Raw genomic sequence first — 20793 nt, forward strand, 5'->3', positions numbered from 1 at the left:
GCGGTCGAAAGTCCCTCCAGAGCCGAAACTCATGCACCTTCGGCGGCCGAAAGTTCCTTCCAGAGCCGAAACTCATGCATCTTCGGCGGCACCTTCGGCTGCCAAAACTCCCCTCCAGAGCCGAAAGTCCAACTTTCAGGGAAAGGGTTTGGCAGCCAAAACATGCCACCACAGGCAGGTTCGGCGGCCGAACATTGCTTCGGCTGCCGAACCTGAGTTCTTCCAGAATGGCAGAACTCAGCCTCTAAATGCATAAATGCCTCCCAAACTTTCCAAACTCAAACTAACTCATGCAAAAACATGCATACACACTTTCATAAACATATAGGGGTCTCAAACTAGCCTATACCCCAACAACAACACATCTAGCAACACATATACATTACCCATAAAACCAACATAAACCCTAACATTATGCATAAACTCTAAAGCATGCATCAACCCTTTGAAAACCCCTCAAAGCTTTCATAAAACATACAAGAAGGGTAGGATCTAAGCTTACCTCTTGAAGATCAAGAGGAGAGACGATCCAAACTCGGAGATAGGGAGAAATCTAGCTCCGGGTCTCCAAGTTTCAAAACTTTGTGTTTTTGCTCAAAAATCTTCAAAACCAAGCTAAAACTTATTAAAACTTGAAAGATTTGAAGAAAAACATCAAAACCAACCATGGGAGAGCATGGACTCACCTTTGCCTGAAAATGGGGAAGAAAACCCGCCCATTTTCGGACATGGGGCCTTTTATAGGTGGCTGGCCAGACCACCTTCGGAGGCCAAAGGTACTCCCTAAAGTGCATCGTGTTCGGCGGCCGAACATGAGGTTCGGCGGCCGAACCTGGATTTCCTCCCTTGATCTTTTTCATTAAAAATTCAATTTCTTTCTTACTTAAAACCATAAAATACATGGAAACATTTTATAAAAATATGATTTTACCCTTCTAGAGGGTTCCGACACCCGAGATTCCACTGGACGGTAGGAATTCCGATACCGGAGTCTAGCCGGGTATTACAGAAATTTTGAATGAAAAGTTTTTAAGACAAGGGTTTTTTAAACTCTTAGAAAATAAGTGCTTTTATTACACATTTATGAAGAAATTTAATATCCTAAATAGGTGTCTAAAAATTTTTCCTTTTTAGTTGCTCAGGTATTTTAACGGTAATAAATTTTAAAAATATGAACTATTATAATATTGAAATTCGTGCAGACTGAAATCGGTTAATCTTGTAGACTGAAAATAGTTAGCTAAAAATAAATGTAGGCAGAGATTAAATACTTAAATTTAAACTGTATATAAAATTAGAATTCTAATTTTGGCATTCTAAAAATAGATGTTGTAATGACCCAAAAACCGGACCGCTACGGCGCTAGGGTTCAGATCGACTTAATATCGCCGGAGCCCGTAGCAAGCCTACTATACCTCCTGTGTACCTGATAAAATCTCATACATGATCATACGATATAACAAAAACATAAACTTTCCATGAACTAAGGCTCGACCTGTGCATGCATCAAAACTGAAAACATAAACCCATACTAGAGCCCTCATCAAATGCTCCAGTATTATAAACATCACGTGCCTCAAGCTTAGTTCAAACATAACTCATAATTTAAAATTTTTACATAAGGATCATGAAAACGGGGATTAAAAGGTCGAAAACTAGGGTAAGGCACAATTCTAATCCATTAAACAATACATGTCCACAACTATACTATTACATTAGACTGTACCAGCAACTATGCCGACTTCCCCAAGCTATCTCTGACCCTGCAAATCTAGATTTAGGGGAAAGGGATAAGCTACAAGAGCCTAGTGAGCAGAATATAAAAATAGTTTAATAAACATATGCTCGTATGAAATGCGTTACAATACAAATATTACACATCAAGATGGACTTGTCACCAGTAACCCTCTACATATTCCAATAATGTCCGGCCTTCAACAGGAGCACCTCAGAACTTCCTCTTAAACATAACATAACATATTTATAATGCCAGGGGCGTAGAATGGGTCTTGACTTGGACTTTCTCTTACATATTGCCAGAGGCGCAGAATGGACCTCAACCTGGACTTCCGTATCATATCATATCATATCATACTCGAGGGCTAGTGAGTCATCTAATATCCATCCACATCAACAGTAAATTATGTAATGCATTATATTCGTGAATTCTAATGCAAAACAACATAATAAATATACATGGCATTCGTAATGCATGAGCATGCTTAAAAGGTTTAATTTCTTAAAATAATGATTCAGTTTAGTTCTACTCACCTCTGGCTAACGCTCGCCTAACACTGACGCAGTTATTTCACTGCAGGCCTCTACGGTCTCCCAGGTCCGATCCTACATAGATGGACTCAAATGAGGGACCAAACATAACTATTACAAGGCTCTAAACAACTCTCCAAAAGCCCCCTAAAATATACCAAAGCATGCATACAAAACAAGCAGAAGAAGGCTGGGCAGGGGACTTTCGGCAGCAAGTTTGGCGGCCGAAGGTCCCTCACAGATCTGAAAGTCAGGGACTTTCGGGGGCAGGTTCGACGGCCTAAACCCTACACAGATTCGAAGGTTGGAACCTTTGGAGGCGGGTTAGGCGGCCAAAAGGCTGCCTCCACAAGCAGGTTCAGCGGCCAAACCTGGGTTCTCCAGCAAGGCAGAACCCGATTCTGCCCTATGCACAAAGCCACCAAACACTCCGATCCTCACACCTAATGTAACAGCCCGAAAATTGATATCCCTCTGTAACGGCCCAAACTGCTCGGCGCTAGGATCCAGATCGGCTTAAGGCCGCCGGGACCCGTAGAAAGCCTAAACTGCACTCTGTGTACCTGATCAATCCCAGACATGGTCCAACTCGAACACTAGCTTTTAACACCTTCCCTGTAACACTACCAGGCTTAACCGTAAAACCACAGCCGTCAAGGCCTACACCAGTGATCTACTACTAAGCTGAAAACATAGAACCCACTCTCTTAGGATCAGCATATTACAGGCTAGCCTTACTTTTCGTTATGGGTCAAGGGGTTTTATACCCTTTCTTCCCTCTCAGATGGGTCAAGGGGTTTTATACCCTTTCTTCCCTGATCACTGGAGTTTTATAAACACATCATATGTTAAGCCTAGCTTGACACATTTCTTATCAAGAAACGTAAAACAGGACACATGCATACACCAGGGATTCAGCATACACTGGGCAAAGCACAACTCTCGACATTATCTCATTAGACTCTATTTCTTTACCACATGCTCTGTCCATGCATAACCTGTATATACATCATGCTAAAACATCATGTCCATACATCATGTCCACGACTATACTATACACACATACATAACATAACATAACATAACATCACTTTCTCTTTACATCATCAACACATATACATCAAGCTTCTTTCATCCATATACATGCCACATGCCACTCTAGCAAAACCTAGCTATGCTCTTACAGCCAAACACTGCAACCTCTGCTTACACTCTGCTTTTCCCATAGCTCACTCTGCTGAACTCTGCTGAACTCTGCTGAACTCTGGCCCTGCAAAACTGGGGTTAAGGGAATGGGGTGAGCTACAAGAGCCCAGTGAGTAGAAACCATAAAACAGTTCATTCATTACATGCTTTCATGGAATGTGTCATAACACAAACATCTCACATCTCGGATTAGACATGATCCCATAACTCCCTCTGTCGGTGCCCGGCCCCTATGGACTCCCAGGTCACTACATGTACTAGAGCCCGGCCCCTAACTGCGGAGCTCCCAGAGGTCTTATCTAGACATAACAGGTTGCGGGCTACTGAGATCGCCTTGGTCCATCCCATCAACAATAATAATGCAATGCAGCATATTCGTAATCTCTAATGCAGTACAACCTAGTATCATATGGCATCCATGATGCGTGTCTCATGCTCATACTGTCACTATCTTAACCATTAGCGTTAAAACATGCATAGTTAGTTCTACTCACCTGAAGCCAAGCTGTGGCTAACTCTGGGCCAACTCTCACACTGGAGCTAAACACCTCGCCTCAGATCCGATCCTACACAGGTGCACTCACATGAGGTGTCAAACCACTCTAACATAACTCTAAAACATCTCCCCACAAACCCCCTAAAACACCATAGACAAGCATGGCAAAACATGCAAAGGAAGGCAAAACAGGGCAATTTCGGCGGCACTTTCGGCGGCCGAAAGTCCTCTCCAGAGACGAAAGTCAGGCATGTTCGGCGGCAGGTTCGGCGGCCGAAACTCCACTCCAGAGCCGAAAGTCCAAACCTTCGGGGGCGAGTTTAGGCGGCCTATCCCACCTCCTCAAGGGTTCGGCGGCCGAAACTCCTTTCGGCGGCCGAACCTGAGTTCCTCCAGAACCCAGATCCATGCACCAACAAGCCTCCCTAAACCTTTCTAACCCTCTTAACATGCATATAACCTCGTAAAACCATGCACAAACCCTTAAACACATATATAGGAGCTGAAACAACCTTAAACTCCCACACACAACAACACATAACAACATCGAGCAAACAAAGGCATAAAGGATGCATAAACCCCTTCATGCACAACTCATGCAAACCATGCAAACCTACCCTTTATCCCTCCATAAAACTTGCTTAAAACACCATAAAACATAAGGATCAACACTTACCTCTTCAAGAACTAGAGTTGGTGTGATCCTAACTTCAAAACATGGAGAAACCAAGCTCTATAAGCTCCAAACTCCAAAACCTTGCTCAAAGCTCACAACTCTCTAAACCAAGGATAAAACTCATTAAAAACCATGCAAGAACTTGCAAAAACCATGAAATCATCTCAAGGAGGACATGAGCTCACCTTGGGTGGGAAGAGGAAGAAAACTTACCTCTTGAACCGACCTAAGGGCTTTTATAGGTGGCTTGGTCAACCATCTTCGGCAGCTAAACTTGCACCCGCAACTCAGCCAACTTCGGCGGCCGAACCTAGCTTTCGGGGGCACAAACTCTACCACCTTCGGCGGCCGAACATACCTTCGGCGGCCGAACCTCTGTTTTTCCCTCCTTGACCTTTTCTCGTCAAACACTTAAAACCATGTTAGAAAACCTTTAGAAAACCGTGTAGAAAACTTCAGTTGACCCTTGCAATACCCCTAAAACGAATCCGACATCCGAGATTCCACCGGACGGTAGGAATTTCGATGCCTGAACGAGCCGGGTATTACACCTAACTACTCAAAAAATGTTCATACTCACTTAACATGCATAAGAGACATGAAAACTAGCCTAATCTTCACCAAGCAACAACAAAAATAACATAAGAGCAAAACATTCACAAACATTCTAACTCAAACCCTAAACTTTAGATTTAACCATTTCATGCATTAACAATCCTTAACCCCTTCTTAAAACTTATTAAAACATAGGAAAAGCAAAGATCTAAACTTACCTTTTGGAGATCTAAAGGTGACAACAACCCCCAACTTGGAGATGAGGTAAAACGGTCTCCGAAGGTCTCCAAGGTTTAAAAACTCAGATTCAAACTCAAATCTTCAAAAATAAGAGAAAACTCATGAATTTTCTTAAAGACTTGAAGGAATTTCAACAAGAATATCAAAGGGAGGGCATGGACCTATCTCTGCCCGAAAATAAAGAGAAAACTCTCTCATTTTCAGGTTGAAGGCCTCTTATAGGTGGCTGGATAAGCCACCTTCGGCGGCCGAACAAGATGGTCCAGCGGCAGCATGGAGAAACCACCTTCGGCAGCCAAACTTGAAGGTTGGGCGATCAAACTTGAAGGTTGGGCGGCTAACTTGAAGGTTGGGCGGCCGAACTTGAAGGTTGGGCGACCGAACCTGAGGTTTCCTTCAAAACTTTTTTCTTTCTTTTTAACACAAAACCCTAAAAATTTTCAAATTCTTTTTGTGAAAACCTTATTTTACCCTTCTAAAGAGATTTCAGCTTTGAGATTCCGGATTCCAGCAAAGATTCTGTTGGAAGGTTGGAATTTCGACGCTGGAGTTTAGCCGGATATTACAGATGTCTAATTTTAGCTTTCTAAAAATTTAATTAGCAAATGATGTAGTAGATGTAGAGAATGAAAATGTAAGAGAGCCTTAGATGGAGACTGAAGACATCCCTCCTCCTATGTAATCTTTTATAATAAAATTATATTTTTTGCATATCTTGCCATTTTCTTTATTGAGTTGTCCAGGACCCTCATCCAATTAAGACTTAAACAATCATTTTCCCAAAAAATTGGCTAAGGGGTTAACACCCATTCAAAAAACATGGTAAACATAGCCTCTGTTGAAAAATGATTAAAACAGGCTAGCTAATAGGACATAACACCTGATCACGCTTACCTAGTGCCCTCTTTATGGCTATAAAATAAATTGAAAAATTTTTCGATTTGGACCAATACCTAATCTTGTGGCCGAAGACTCACTTGGCGATTATCTGCCTTATGGCACTTTTGGGCAGAAATTTGCCTATCTCTTTTGGGATCAACACTCGAAAACTCGCCTGACGGTTATCCGCCTTATGGTCGGGCATCAAATGCTTTGGAAAATTTTTGTAAAGTGGGACTAATTCCCAGTCATGTGGCCTGGCTAATACCCATCTTATGGTCTTGGCATCAAATGCCTTGAAAACTTTTTGTAATATGACTAACATCCAGTTAGTCGGCCTAGCTTATACTCACCTTGTGGTCTAGGCATAAAATGCCTTAGAAATTTTTCATGAAGTGAGACTAACACCCGGTCACGTGGCTTGGCAGAACTCGCCTTGTGGCCTTATTTAGCGGGATTAACACTCGGATTGTGACTTGGCAGAACACGCCTTATGGCCTTTTTTAGTGGGACTAACACTTGGATTATGGCCTGGCGGAATCTGCCTCGTAGCCTTGGAAACTTTTTGTGACACGAGACTAACATCCAGTTTGTCGGCTTGGCTTATACCTGCCTTGTGGCCTGTGCATGAAATTTCTTGAAAAATTTTTGTGAAGCGAGACTAACACTCGGTCATATGGCCTAGCGGAACCCACTTTGTGGGCTTGTTTAGTGGGACTAACACTCGGATTATGGCCTAGTAGAGCCCGTCTTGTGGCCTTGTTTAGTAGTGGGACTAACACTCGGATTATGGCCTAGCAGAGCCCGTCTTGTGGCCTTGTTTAGTAGGACTAACATCCGGATTGTGACCTGGCGAAACTCGGATTGTGGCCTTGTTTAGTGGGACTAACACCTGGATTGTGGCTTGGCGAAATCTGCCTTGTGGCCTTATTTAGTGGGACTAACATCCGGAATGTGGCATGGAGGAATCCACCTTGTGGCCTTATTTTGTCTTCTTGATCTTTTTGAGAAAGGCAACCCCATCGTTCCTTGTCACTGAATAACACAATATATGAAAAAAATACATCGTTAACTGTTATTGATAATATTTTTTCAGATTAGAAATATTTTGGGAGTAGGGAATGACTCAGCCATCTAACTTGGCCAGCTTATAAGACCCTGAACGAATAATCTTTGAGACCCTAAATGGTCTTTTCTAATTTTCGCTCATCTTACTAGACCCGACATTACCTCCGGTTAGATATGTTCTTTTAAGGGCTAAGTCTCTTGTACTAAAGACATGTGACATGTCTTTATCTTTGGATATTCAAGACATTTTCTACGACTCATTTATTTCATCGCAGGATCCTTCTATAATTACATATATAACCCCTATAGGTTCTTGGTCACGGGTAGTTTCAGGAGTTGTCACCTCGAGTTCGGCCTCCTCTATTCTCTATTTTTTCTGGCAAACTTTCAAAGTGTGTCGTCTCTTATTAAACTCTCAATCTCGTCTTTTAGCAGCCGACACTCCTCCATTGTATGTTTGTCGTCTTCGTAAAAACGACAGTACTTGGTCCTATCTGGACTTTTGGCTTTCTCAGGGTTGAGCTTGGGAGACCACCAGACCTCTTTGTCATTTTTTTTAATCCACATTAGAATATATGTTCGTGAGCCATTCAATGGAGTATAATTCTTATACTTACTTTGGTCATCCCTTCCTTAGGAGATTAGGTAACTTCTGTGGTCTCCTTCATACCCTCACCTCTTTGGCTTTTGGTTCTACTTCTGATTTTTCCTTTTGTACTCTCTCAATTTTTAGACCTCATCATCCATCCTGATGTATTTCTGGGCTTTTGTCCATTAGCTGTTGGTACATAGCAACTAAGTTCTTGATTAGGGAATCTATGCACTTGACATTGTGTGTTCCTTTCTTTAATATTTCACACGCTATCTCATGATTTAATTCTTCTACCTATATTGCTTCTACATTAAACTGTGAGATAAAGCTCTTTAAAGACTTGCCATCTCCTTGGTGGATCTTTCGTAGGTCAGAAGATAACTTTTTAGGAGGTATACAAGTGATAAACTTGGATTTAAATAACATAATGAATTGTGTAAAGTTCTGAATTAAACTTGAGCTCAGATATTGGTACCATTTCTGAGCTAAATCTGTGAGTGTTGATAGAAACACTCGACACAACACGAAGTCATTGACATCCTGAAGCTGCGTGGTTGTCTTAAAGATCACCATGTGGCTTCTAGGATCTTCCGTTCCATCATACTTACCTAAACTTGGCAACTTGAACTTGGTTAGGAAAGTTTCTGCCAAGATCTGTTCTGATAGGGGCAATGCATCGTCCAGGCCGTAGTCCTCCTTCTGCTACCTCTGAATAGCCCGTACCAGCTTCCAGTCAATATCTTTCAGAGCATCGTCTTATGACTCTTCTTCTTTGAACTTAGCCTTTCCTTTGGTCTGTGTCTGGACTACCTCTGCCAGAATCCTTAGGGTGTCCATGAAGGCTTCCTCCCTTCCCTTGAGAGCCATTAATGATGCCTCCTCCCAAGCTTTGTATTGCTTAAGAGTAACTTGCAACCTTTTGATGTATTAGAGCATTTGCTCATTGTACAAATTGTTGAGATCTGCTTCGTTTATCATAGGAGGTATGTTTTGTCTACTGCCAGGAGTGGGAAGAAATGATAGCGCTCTTATTGGTAGCAACCTTAGTAGCAGCTTGTGAATTGCTGGTTATTTCTAGAGAAAAAAGAGAGATTTCTTTTTAGAAGAAAAGGGGATAGAAGACCGGTTTTAATTCAAATGAACAGATAGAATTCAATGAAGTTTTCGGCAACAGAACCAAATTTTGTAGGCAAAATAGAGTTGTGTTGCGATTGGTTAATCTTGCAAGAAAGAGAACGTGAGGTGGTTGGTACCTATGGTAGCCACTCCGATGCTCAAATCAGTAAACTGAAGAGTAGGGCGAGTATAAGGAATTGCTTAGAATTCAATAGTAGTTATGTAAGAATTTCATACCTTTGTTTCTGTGATCATTAGCTTTTATACTGTAAGAAAATGAAGTTAATTATAACATTTTCTAAAAATCCAGCAATGATTTAGTCAGCTAATTAATATGAAATCCCGCGATTATAGGTGTAACGGGGATCTACTGGATTGTGCCTGCTAACGGTAATTTTATGTGAAAACTCAACCTCTTCGAGAAAAGTGTGAGTCTTGATGAGAAACCAGGTACTATGGTGTCTGGGTCTTTCTTTCTATGGGTGAGACCACGTATCGACTTATTATACTCTTACCACGTGACTCTGTCCTATGATCACAACTTATAACTTGTTTTGTGCCATTGTTTGTGTATAATATTAAATTATTAAATAATATTTTAAATTTAAAAAAAATAACAAAATTTCTACATTTAAAGAAAAAAAAACTTATTAAGTTTATCATGTAATAAATGATTTTTTTTTAATGGGAATTGAAAATTAAAAAATAGAATCTGAGACCTCTCAGATTTACTCAGATGCATTTACCACAAAAATAAAATTTAATAAGTTTAAATAAAATTTATAAACGTGAGGATGATATAATATTATTTATTAAACGTCAATTACAATATCATCTAATTTATTAAATGTAATAATAAAAAATTAAATAATTTTAATAATAAATTATTTAATTTTTAAAAAAACATCAAATTAAAATTAAGATATCACATTCTCAAATTTTTAAATTCTTCTTATCTATTTATACTCCAAATTTTTAACTACTTATTTTGTGATATGGAGCTCAGCCTGCTCGTGGCTTTGGCCGAGTGGTTAAGGCGCTTGCCTGCTAAGTAAGTGGGGTTTCCCCGCGTGAGTTCGAATCTCACAGGCCACGGTTTTTTCCTCTTTCTTCTTTCACAATTTTTTCCCTGAAAATTTCTCTGAAAAAATTGATATTTAATCCATTTTTTGAAATTAACAACTTAATACTTATTTCTTATATTTTAAAAATTATATGAGTAGTTGCGATTTTTAAATTACAAGATTAAATAATTATATTTTAGACTTAGAAAATTTATTAGAGACAAAAAGATTTTAACTATTTCACAGGTTATTAATAATTTAAATAAATTGAAAGATTAAATAATAAATTATTTTAAAAAATATTACTAACTACTGTATTTTTTAAACAAGAGAAATCATAAATTAATTTCATTAAACCCTACTAAATATTTTTTTTGTCAAAAAGATTTGCTCTTATCTTTTTTTATTAAATTGCTAGTTCATGAGAAATACATTTTGTAGAAAATATAGTATTAATATATTTAGTATATAAATTAATTTTTTCAAAAGTAATATTGTTTTTAAGTTATAAAAAATAATAATATTTATAATATAATTTCAAGGATAGCAAATTGAAGAATAATAGTTAAATTTCATTGAATTTAACAGAAAAATTATTTAAGTAAATTACATTGGAGAAATAGAATATTCTATTTATCATAAAATTAATTTAATAGCACAAATTAACAAGAGATATATTTGCTAGTTTTAGAAAGCTATTCTTGTTTAGTCTATTTACTTCAGCTAAACAAGACCCGTTTTGTGGTCTATTTCTAACTCCATGTTTAGAATAAAAAATTTTAGAAGAATTTAATTAAATTAATTTTTTTTCATAATTTTCTTATTTAAAATAAAAAATTCAATTTCTTTTAATTAAAAAAATATTATAAAATAAATTAAAATTATATATAATTTTATAAGAATTCATTTAAAAATTTTTATTAAAAAATCAATCATTAAAAAAAAGAAAGAATAGTTAAAAATTTGCATTTAGTTAATCAAAATTTTTTAAATCAAATTTCATACTAATTCAATATTAATGAATTTCTTTCACCATATTTACCTTAAATTATATTGTTTTTGTTATAATTAAGAGCGTACATTTCTAACTATTCAATGGATTCGTCGTCATACCACTCAAATCGCTCATATTGCTCATATTTTAGCTAAATAATGTATTAAGTATAATCGTCTCTCTATTTAAAATAATATTTCTTTTTATTTAATAATACAATTAATAATTTTATTTTTACATTGAAAAAAAAATTATTAAGTTTATCATGTAATAAATAATTATTTTTTTTTCTCAATTAAGTTTAATAAATTTAAATAAAATTTATAAATGTTAGGATAATAATGTATTATTTATTAAAAATAAATTACAATATCATCTAATTTATTAAATATAATAATAAAATAATAAATAATTTTTTAATATTAAATTTATTTAATTTTTTAAAAATAATGTCAAAATATTAGATAATTAAAATTAAGATATCAAAGCTCAAAATTTAAAATTCTTCTTATTTATTTATATCAAATTTGTGAATTATCTTTATAGTATTTACCTAAACCTGCACGTGGCTTTGGCCGAGTGGTTAAGGCGCTTGCCTGCTAAGTAAGTGGGGTTTCCCCGCGTGAGTTCGAATCTCACAGGCCACGGTTTTTCTTATTTCACATTTTTTTCCCTGAAAATTTCTCTTAGAAAATTGATATTTAATCCATGTGATTTTTTGAAATTAATAATTTAGTACTTATTTCTTCTATTTTAAAAAAATATTATTTTTTCTATCCTATAATTTTTATTTATTTTGTTTCATCACACATATATTAAGAAATATAATTTTTTATTAACTTTTTAATTATACCCATCTTAAAAATATTAAATTTTTTTAAATACTAAAAAATATTTTTAAATTACAAAATTAAATTATTATGTTTTGTACTCAGAAAATTAATTAGAGACAAAAGGATTTTAACTATTTCATATGTTACTGATAATTTGAATAAATTGAAAGACTAAATAATAAATTATTTAAAAAAATATTATTAATTACTATATTTTTTAAATAAGAGAAAACATAAATTAATTTCATTAAATCCTATTAAATATTTTTTTTCTCTTATCTTTTCTTATTAAATTGCAGTCTTATTCAGTTCAGATACTATAGTTCATGGAAAATATATTTTTTAATAAGCAATATTACTTTTAAATTATAAAAAATAATATTTATAATATAATTTCAAGCATAGTAAATTGAAGAATAGTTGATAAATTCTATTAAATTTAGTAAAAAAAATATTTAAATAAGTTACTTTTCTTGCATTAAAGAAATAGAATACTCTATTTTTCAAAAAAATAATTTAATAATGCAAACCAATAAGAGATATTTTTACTATTTTTAGAAAGTTATTCTTATTTAGTTTATTTACTTCAACCAAACAATTATTTTTAGAAAGTTATTCTTATTTAGTTTATTTACTTGAATCAAACAAAATAAATTTTATGGTGTATCTCTAACTTTCTTAGGCCATCTTCAATGCTGCGCTAATTTCTATTTTGGCGTTGGAGATGGCCCTTCAACGCTGCGCCAAAATCCAATGGAATTTTGGCGCTCGCTACAGTGTCACATTAGCAGCGCTATTTTCTCTTTTTTTTTTTAAATTTATAATATAATTTAAAATTTATATTTTTTTCTATTTTTTTAAATTATAATATAATTCAAAATTTATATATATTTTCAATTAAGTTTAATTTTTTTTATTCTTATAATTTATTATATTTTTAATTTATTTTATATTTTTATAATTATTGAAATTTAATTTAAATTAATATATTCATAATTATAAATAATGTATGTTTATAATTAATGTTTAAGTAATATTTTTTTATAATTATTATTTAATTAATATATTTTTATAATTAATATGTTTTTTTTATTTATTTATAAAATAATTAAATATTTAAATATTGGATGAAAATATAAAATATATAAATATTTAGAGTGAATATATAAAATTATATGAATTTTTTGAGTGAAATATATAAATAAAATTAAAGTAAAATAAATAATATAATATTAAAAAGAGAATAATATAAATAGAATATTCTTTTTAGTGTTAAAATTGGTGCAGAAGGTTGGAGATAATATTGCACTATTTTAGTGCAGAGCACTAAAATAATATAAAAAATGGTACATAGGGTTGTAGATGGCCTTTAAAAATTTTATAATAATTTAATTTAATTAAAATTTTTTAATTTTTTTATTTAGAATGAAAAAAATTTTATTTTTTAAAAAATTTTATTTTAAAATAAGCTAAAATCATATAAGATTTTATAAGAATTCATTTAAATTATTTTATTAAAAAATCAATTATGCCAAATCAAAAAATAGTTAAGAGATTTGGATTTAGTTAATCAAAATTTTTTAAATCAAATTTCGTACTAATTCAATATTAATGAATCTCTTTCACCATAATTCCCTTAAATTATGTTGTTTTGGCTATAATTAAGAGTGTATATTTTAATATTTAATTAATCAAATCAAATTAAACTAAAAGTCAAAAGTTTAAAATTTATTTGCCTTTTTTTATATATTATTAATTATATATTTTTTTATAATTTTTTACGCTTTCCTTTTTCATATATATTTAAAAAATATAATTTTTTTTTAATTTTTTAATTATATATATTTTAAATATTAAAAGATATTTTGAGAAAACTTTTAAAAATAAAATAAAATAAAATTGTAATACTCAATTTATATGTTATTAGAAATAAACGAATTATAAAGTTGGTGGAAGTCCAAACGTTAATTTTATATTAAAATATTAGATAATTAAAATTAAGATATCAAAGCTCAAATTTTAAAATTCTTCTTATTTATTTATACTTAAATTTCTGAATTTTGTCTACAATATCCAACCAAACCTGCTCGTGGCTTTGGCCGAGTGGTTAAGGCGCTTGCCTGCTAAGTAAGTGGGGTTTCCCCGCGTGAGTTCGAATCTCACAGGCCACGGTTTTCCCATATTTCACATTTTTTTCCCTGAAAATTTTTCTGAGAAAATTGATATTTAATCCATGTGATTGTTTGAAATTAATAAATTAGTACTTATTTCTTCTATTTTAAAAAAATTTAATAGTTAGTTGCGATATTGTAATTTTCAAATTGCAGAAATTAAATAGTTGCGATTTTTAAATTACAGGAGTAAATAATTATGTTTTGGACTTAGAAAATTAATTAGAGATAAAAAGATTTTAATAATTTCACATGTTATTAATAATTTGAATAAATAGAAAGATTAAATAATAAATTATTTTAAAAAAATATTACTTTTTTTATAATTTTTATTCTTTTTGCCTTATTATATGTAAATATAATTTTTTTATTAACTTTTCAAACTATATTCATTTTAAAAATATTAAATTTTATTAGATATTAAAAAATATTTTGAGAAATTTTTTATAAATAAAATAAAATAAAATAAAATAATTTATTATAATGTAAAAAATAAAAGTGGATAATAATTTTAAAATAACTAAAAAAATATATAAAAATTATAAAATAAAGGAAAAACTAATTACTGTATTTTTTAAATAAGAGAAATCATAAATTAATTTCATAAACCCTACTGAATAATTTTTTTTCTCAAAAGGATTAGCTCTTCTCCTTTCTTACTAAAATGCAGTCTTATTCAGTTTAAATACTATAATTTATAGGAAGTATATTTTTTAAAAGATATAATATAAATATATTTAGTATATAAATCAATTTTTTTGGAAGTAATGTTGTTTTTAAATTATAAAAAATAATAATATTTATAATATAATTTAAGCATAACAAATTAAAGAATAATTGGTAAATTCCATTAAATTTAATTGGAAAATTACTTGAGTAAGCTTTTTTTTTGTCTTTCAAAAATTACTTAAACAAGTTACTTTTTTTAAATTACAGAAATAGAATATTTTATTTATAAAAATTTAATTCAATTAATATTTTTTCGTATTTTTTTAAAATAAAATAAAATACTTTTTTAATTTAAAAAATTTTCATTTTAAAATAAATTAAAATCATAAGTGATTTTATAAAAATTTATTAAATTTTTTTTTCTTAGAAAATAAATCAGAGCGAGATTTGCATTTAGTTAATCAGATTTTTTTTAATCAAATTTCTTACTAATTTAATATTAATGAATCTCTTTCACCATAATTCCCTTAAATTATGTTGTTTTGGTTATAATTATGGGCGTGCAATGTTTGATTAATCAAATTAAACTAAAAGTCAAATGTTTAAAATTTATTTACCCTTTTTCTATATATTATTAATTATATATTAATTATTTTAATTATACTTTTCAACTAATCAATCAGATGTTCTGAATTTAATTCTCATATTAAAAATAAGTATTAAAAATAATGAAATAGATTAATTTATTACGACTCAAATTCTAATAATTTTCATTAAATAATAAATATTAAATTGTTAAATTATTAACGAAATAATCAATTTATTTTAACTTCTCGATTGCCATTTCTCAATTATAATCAAATAATACGGGCTCGGAGACTTTTTTTTTTTTTTTTTCCTCTAACGAGAGAAAAGCTAAACGTAAATTGATTTGGCAGAGAACGTTTTGGAGATATCACTACCATCACATCAATGTAATATTCTAAAATTAAATTGTTAAAAATTTTATTTATAAGATTTTTTATTGTTATAGATTTGATATTTAAATTTAATATTTATAATTTTATTATATTATCTCAAAATTTTTATAACCATTTACAACTGTTATTTTTTTCACTATAAATATTCTTCATTTTTATAAAGAAAAACACTTTCATTTTTTTCACTATAAATATTCTTCATTTTTATAAAGAAAAACACTTTCATTTTTTTATTTTATTCTTTCTCTTCTATATGTTTTCTATTGATTTATAAATTATAGATAAATTCTTATTGTCCTGATCATGGAAATTAAATTTCAGAAGAAATTATTTAATCTCGAGAGATTACAAAATAAATCCTCATTTTTCTACTTTATTCTTTCTCTTTTTTATGTTTTCTGTTGATTTATAAATTATAGATAAATCCTTATTCCTGATTCTGAAAATTAAATTTTAGAAGAACTTGTTTAATTCTGGAAGATTACAAAATAAATCCTTAAGGATAGTATCCAATACGACTCAGATTTTATTATTTTATCATATTTTTTCAATAATCTTAAAGATTTATGAACTTTACACACATGGAACCAAACATTGTCACTGCCTTTACTTCTGTACTGTCTACTTCCAATAACATTATTACTGTCTCTGCTTCTGCTGTGCTTTCTGCTGCTAGCTTCCTGCTATTGTAAATGGTGGGCCTCTTCTGCCTGCTATTCCATACACTAAATATTTTCCTAACATATCGAAAATTGAAAATACAAATAGAAGGGAACTTAAAGCTGCAAAAAGTAAAGAGTTGGCTACAAAAGCAAATCTTGTACAAAAAAAGTACACAAATCAAATAACAGATATGAAAATAAAAAACTTAATTACAAACCTAAGTTTAATAATCCCACTTTTAAAAAGAAATGACATTGTTTTGTATGTGGTAAGCAGGGTCATCATGCACCTCAGTATAGGAAAAGAGTGATAAATGATAATCCTCCTAAACCAAAAGTGAATTTAGTTGAAGGAGATGATATTATTACTACGATCATTTCTCAAACTTTTATTGTAGCTAATGTATAAGAATGGTTAGAAGACTCTGGTGCTACTAGGCATATCTGTACAAATAGAAATGTGTTTACCTCCTACGCTACAAAGGTGGAAGGAGAAGAACATGCGTATTTAGGTGATTCTAAGACTGTAAGTGTCCTTGGTAAATGGAAACTTCTTCTCAAACTCATATCTAGCAAGACCTTGTACTTAAAGAAGCACTTCATGTACCTAACATGGGAGCTAATTTAATTTCTATAACTCTATTAGAAAAGGCTGGGTATAAATCTGAAGTAGAAAACCAATTAAATAGGAAAATAAAAAGGATTAGATCATATAGAAGTGAAAAATATATCTTATTTAATGACTTTTATAAAAAAAAATGAATAATTCATGAATTTACTCCACTTTTTTCACTTGAATCCAATGGAGTAGCGGAAAGAAAAAATAGAATACTAAAAGAAACGATGAATGTTTTATTAATAAGTTCCTCCTCACCTAATAACCTTTGGGGGAAGTTTTATTATCTGTTTTTCATCTACAAAATATGATACCCTATAAGAAAATTGATAAAATATCCTATGAACTTTAGAAAGGTTATACACCTAACTTAAAATATATAAAAGTGTGGGGGTGTTTTGCTAAAGTAATTTTTTCCTGACTCTAAGAAACGAAAAGTAGATTCAAAAACTTCTGATTGCATATTTATAGGTTATGTTGAACATAGTGCTGTATATAGATATTTTATTTTGAAAAGTGACGTACTTGATTGTAATACTATAATTGAGACAAAAATGCTGAGTTTTTTGAATATATTTTTCTTTTAAAAGTTGAGAAAATTTTTCATGCACCTAATGAAGATATTTATGAAAATAATTTTGGAAATAATAATGAAGATTTAAGAAGTAAAAGACAAAAAAAGAGACTTCTTTTGGAAATAACTTTTATACTTATATTGTTGAAAATGAACCTTTAACCTTTAAGTTTTTTTGAATATATTAAATCTTCTAAAACTCCTTTTAAGGAAAAAATTAAAGTTGAAATTGATTCTATTACTCAAAATGATACCTGGATTTTAGTAGACTTGCCTCCCGGAACTAAACCTATTGGTTATAAATGGATTTTCAAAAGGAAATATAATCATATAGCTTAATTGAAAAATATAAAGCAAGACTAGTAGCAAAAGGTTTTTCTAAAAAACAAGATATAAATTATTTTGACACATTTGCCTTTGTAGTTATAATTTCTTCTATTAAAGTATTAATTGCTTTAGATTCTATATATAAACTTGTTATTCATCAAATGGATATTAAAACAATTTTTTTAAATGGAGACTTAGAAAAATAAATTTATATGGTACAACCTAATGATTATATTATTTCTAGTCAAGAAAATAAAGTTTGCAAAATTCTTAAATCCTTATATAGTTTAAAACAAGTCTCCAAACAGTGGCGTGGCATGAGAAATTTGATAAGTGTGTATATACAAAATGTATAAATGATGATGAATATGTGATTATTTATTTATATGTGGATGATATGCTTATTTTTTTGTATGAGTTACGATATAATTTGTAAATAAAAAACTTTTCTTACCTCTAAATTTGATATGAAAGATATTAGAGAGGCAAATGTGATTTTAGGAGTTAAAATCATAAGGAAGAATAATAGTCTAATGCTATTACAAGAGTATTACGTTGAAAAGCTTTTAAGGAAGTTTGGATATTTTGATGTCAAATCAGTGAGTACTCTTTATGATCCTAACTCTTAATTAAAGAAAAATAGAGGTGACTCTGTTGCTCAATTTGAATATGCACGGATCATTGGGAGTTTATTGCATTTAATGAATTTTTCATGACCTGATATAGTTTATGCTGTATGTAGATTGAGTAGGTATACGCATAATCCTAATAACGATCATTGGACTGCATTAGTTAAACTAATGAAATATTTGATAGTTACCATGAACTATGATATCTTATATAATGGATTTCCCGCTGTATTAAAAGGATACAGTGATACCAATTGAATTTCAGATTCAGATGAGATAAAATCCACTAGTATTATATATTCACTCTAAGAGGTAGTGCAAGTACATGAAAATCAACCAAACAAAATATCATTGCTAAATCCACTATGAAGTAGAGTTGATTGCTTTGAAATTAGTTGGAACTGAAGCTGAGTGGCTAAGAAACTTCTTAAATCCACTATGAAGTAGAGTTGATTGCTTTGAAATTAGTTGGAACTGAAGCTGAGTGGCTAAGAAACTTCTTAGCAAATATTACGTTAGGAATAAAATCAACACCATCTTTATCAATGCATCGTGATTGCCAAGCGGTAGTAGCTATTACAAAGAATAAAACCTTCAATGGTAATAATAGACATAATTGTCTAAGATATAATGTTATTAAGTAGCAACTGAAAAATGAAACTATTTTCATTGATTATGTGAAGTCAAAAGTGAATTTGACTGATCCTCTAATTAAACCTTTAGGGAAGAAACTAATTCATTTTTCCTCTTAATTAAGTTTAATAAATTTAAATAAAATTTATAAATGTTAGGATGATAATGTATTGTTTATTAAAGATAAATTACAATATCATCTAATTTGTTAAATATAATAATAAAATATTAAATAATTTTAATAATAAATTTATTTAATTTTTGAAAATAACATCAAAATATTAAATAATTAAAATTAAGATATCACATAATAACCTCAAATTTTAAAATTTTTCTTATTTATTTATACTTAAAATTTTCAGTTAATTTTCTTGCAATTTTAAATGTTGTAAGCAATGAAGTCTGCTCGTGGCTTTGGCCGAGTGGTTAAGGCGCTTGCCTGCTAAGTAAGTGGGGTTTCCCCGCGTGAGTTCGAATCTCACAGGCCACGGTATTTCTTATTTTACATTTTTTTTCCCTGAAAATTTCTCTGAGAAAATTGGTATTTAATCCATGTGATTTTTTGAAATTAATAGCTTAGTACTTATCTCTTTTATTTTAAAAAATATACTAGTTAGTTGTGTAATTTTCAAATTGCAGAAATTGAATAGTTGCAATTTCTAAATTACAAGAGTAAATAATTATATTTTAGACTTAGAAAATTAATTAAAGATAAAATAATTTTAACTATTTCACATGTTATTTTTTTTTTGAAATAGGGGGTTGGGGGAGTCAAACCTTAGACCTCTCAAGACTACAAGGATGCACTTTTCACCAGACTAAGCCTTGGAGTACACTATTTCACATGTTATTAACAGTTTGAATAAATAGAAAGATTAAATAATAAATTATTTAAAAAATATTACTTTTTTCATCCCATAATTTTTATTTATTTTATTTTATTATACATATATGAAGAAACACAATTTTTTTAATTAAATTTTCAACTATACCCATTTTAAAATATTAAATTTTATTAAATATTAAAAAATATTTTGAGAAATTTTTTATAAATAAAATAAAATAATTTATTATAATATAAAAATATATATAATAACTTTAAAATAACTAAAAAAAAGATATACAGAAATTATAAAATAAAGAGAGTACTATTTACAGCAGTTTTTAAATAAAAAAATTATAAATTAATTTCATTAAATCCTGCTAAATAATTTTTTTTCTTAAAAGGATTAACTCTTCTTCTTTCTTACTAAAATGCAGTATTATTCAGTTTAAATACTATAGTTTATAGAAAGTATATTTTTTAAAAGATATAATATAAATATATTTAATATACAAATCAATTTTTTCGGAAGTAATGTTGCCTTTAAATTATAAAAAAATAATATTTATAATATAATTCAAGTATAACAAATTAAAGAAAAATCTGTAAATTCCATTAAATTTAATTGGAGAATTATTTGAGTAAGTTTTTTTTTTCTTTCAAAAATTACTTAAATAAGTTACTTCTTTTATATTATAGAAATAGAATATTTTATTTCTCCA

At 30.5% G+C, this 20793-nt stretch overlaps 4 non-coding genes across 4 annotated transcripts; all 4 read left to right on the plus strand.

Annotated features, from left to right (window-relative positions):
• The first annotated feature begins 10109 nt into the window (after positions 1-10109).
• TRNAS-GCU lies at positions 10110-10191 on the plus strand. Its single transcript has one exon. It is a non-coding gene; the product is annotated as a tRNA-Ser (tRNA).
• Positions 10192-11719: 1528 nt separating this feature from the next.
• TRNAS-GCU lies at positions 11720-11801 on the plus strand. Its single transcript has one exon. It is a non-coding gene; the product is annotated as a tRNA-Ser (tRNA).
• A 2275-nt stretch (positions 11802-14076) lies between these two features.
• Positions 14077-14158, plus strand: TRNAS-GCU. Its single transcript has one exon. It is a non-coding gene; the product is annotated as a tRNA-Ser (tRNA).
• Positions 14159-19656: 5498 nt separating this feature from the next.
• TRNAS-GCU lies at positions 19657-19738 on the plus strand. The gene has a single exon. It is a non-coding gene; the product is annotated as a tRNA-Ser (tRNA).
• The last annotated feature ends 1055 nt before the right edge of the window (positions 19739-20793 follow it).

The sequence above is a fragment of the Manihot esculenta genome, chromosome 16 (assembly GCF_001659605.2).
Source record: "Manihot esculenta cultivar AM560-2 chromosome 16, M.esculenta_v8, whole genome shotgun sequence".
NCBI lineage: Eukaryota > Viridiplantae > Streptophyta > Magnoliopsida > Malpighiales > Euphorbiaceae > Manihot > Manihot esculenta.